The sequence below is a fragment of the Ictidomys tridecemlineatus genome, unplaced genomic scaffold (assembly GCF_052094955.1).
Source record: "Ictidomys tridecemlineatus isolate mIctTri1 unplaced genomic scaffold, mIctTri1.hap1 Scaffold_38, whole genome shotgun sequence".
Lineage (NCBI taxonomy): Eukaryota > Metazoa > Chordata > Mammalia > Rodentia > Sciuridae > Ictidomys > Ictidomys tridecemlineatus.
In genome coordinates, this window is record NW_027522508.1 from 901,986 (window position 1) to 904,549 (window position 2,564).

Below are 2,564 nucleotides of genomic sequence, written 5' to 3' on the forward strand. Positions count from 1 at the left end.
GACAGGGTCTCACTGAGTTGCTTAGTGCCTCAATTTTGCTGAGGCTGGCTTTGAACTTGCAATCCTCCTGTCTCAGCCTCCAGAATTGCGGGGATTATAGTACCACAGAAATTGACTCAGGACATTCTTAATGAAGGCCAGATGCATGTCTGGAAAAACAGGAGGGAGTCCAAGGCCACAGAATAACAGGGACACATGTCATGTATTATTGTGATATAAAGTGATAAATTTCTAAATTAGGTATTTATAACAATTAATAAAAATAGAACTGAATTAAGTAAGAGCAAATAAGTTCCAAGATTCTACGTATTATTCAAAGAGAGATAAAGTAATATGACTTTCAGTTTCACAGTTTTGAATATGCATTTTAAACTATCTAGAATTATTCCTAAAAGAAATAAAGTATATAACTTCAAATTACTAAAAAAGGAAGATCAAGAAAGCAACAATGAAAATTGTGTCAAAAGAAACAAAAAATAAAAAAGTAAAAATGTACAAAGTTAGATGTAAATTTCAACATTTTCAACATTTCAACATTTCAACATTTTAGTTCTGTCATATAGAGAACTAAATAGTTCTCAAATAGAAATGGCATGAATATTCAAAAAATTTCTATAAAAGACTCTTTTAAATAACTCTAATGAATAACTAGCAATAAATTCAGTGAAATTCAAAATTTTTGGAGAAAATAACAAAGTTTTATTGGAAGATACTGTCAAAGAGCAAAATAAATGAAGAAACATTTTGCTGATACACAACGGCTTTTTAAAAAATGCAGTTGCAATATTTTTTGTAACTATTCATTTTTCCTTGTATTTATTAGTTTTGTTTTCTGGATTTTGAAAAGGCTGCAGACTAATAATTAATCTCCAGACTGTTTGAAAGTCTACATTCAAGTACACCAGTTACTCTTATCAGTTTTTCTTTTAGAGGAGTCCTGCCTGTAGACTTCAACTTCAGGATTTCCTGTTGACTTCATGCTCTTCTCACCTCCCCCCTTTAATAGTTAGGTTTCTAGTTTACAAACCATGGCTACCTTGTAAGTAACAAAATATCTTCTTTTCCTTTCACATCAGACTGTGTCTCTTAACTCTCCCCCTTATTCGAACACCATAACCATTCCAATTATGCTTTCCTCCCTCCTATAACATTCCCACTTGTATTTTTACATAAAGAGTAATGACTTTCACATTCTATTCTCTAACAGTAATTAAGTATTTCCTTAAAAGGTGAAAAACACACACAGAAATTGTATTATGATGGTAAAATGTTATTCAGTGATTAGCCAAGTTTTATGCTGTTTGGATTTCCTTTTTGCAAAGGTCGTGATGCCAATGCTGCTCACAGGGATGTCAAAGCAGAATGCATATTCTCACCCTTCCACCATTTGTTCAAAATCGTGCAGCATTTCACATTTAGTGTTTGGAGGATGTTTTTTCTAAACAGTTTTGCTTTGTCCCTCACGTTGGATGAAAAAAAAAATATGACTTCCACTTCATATTCTTAATACTATCGACTTTTTCTTCAGGATGTTGCTAATAATCCACACTGGTATTCTCTAAATTTACTGATCTCTTAATTTTCACTCAGGCCAAGAATTTGTTGCACACTCAATTTTTTTTTCCTGAATAATTCAGTCTTCCTTTTTAATAACATTCTGTGCCCTTGTATTATATCCTGGAATTCGATCGGAGTTTAACAATACAAAGTTTCTGATTTTCTTTGGTTTTAGCCGAAGGTCTCAGTTCCCAGAATCCGCTATAGCCTCTTTTTCATCCCAGCAGGGGTCCCACCATGGTCTAGGGATTGCAGAAGCACAGAGGGCAGGCGCCCAGTGCGTCCAGGCCCCCTCCAAGATGTCCAAGCCCCTTGCTTGCATGTTAACCAAGTCCCTGGGAAGCCTGGGAGTAAGTGGTCATGCTGGCCACCCAAGGCCGGCGGCTTAGTCACTTTTCTAAATGTGTACGTGCAAACGTATGTTCAGGATCACCGAGCCTGCCATGTAGAACTATGGGAAATTCATCTGTAGCTTCCAGGCCAGCTCAAAGAAGGTGAGCAGGGTGCAAGAGAGCCCCTTGCAAAAGACCCCATAGGAGGTAGTGGCTGCTGCTGGGTTTGGGGCCTTGACAGCCAGGGACAGCGGAGCTGCCACAGGAGGCATCACTGGAGCCATGGACCCAATGCCCAGCACCTGGAATGGAGGTTCCTCCTAGGCTCTGCAGGCCCCAGAGCAATGACCAGGACCAAAGGTCCCAAGTAGCAAAGAGGCCACGAGGCTCACAGGCGCCTCCCACTATTTTGAGCATCTTAACAGATCCTCTGAAATATAAGAAAACTCTAGCATCAAACAAACAAAATCCATGGGATCACCAGAGGTTAGTGTATTGATGGACCTTTCTAGCGGATTTATTTATGCTTTTCTTGCGAAAGAGTGTCAATATGATGAAAAGTACAGTGAAAATAAAATGTACCTCATGTTTGCATAAAAACCTAAAAGAATGATGGAAAGGGTAACAGTGAACTTCTATACCCAAATGTATAAGCTACTTAAGGTGAAGCAAAGT

General features: G+C 37.9%; 1 pseudogene; it reads right to left on the reverse strand.

The window, feature by feature from the left end:
* Nucleotides 1–1,954: 1,954 nt before the first annotated feature.
* On the reverse strand, nt 1,955–2,161 carry LOC144373388 (small integral membrane protein 10-like protein 1; annotated as a pseudogene).
* Between the last annotated feature and the right edge of the window lie 403 nt (nt 2,162–2,564).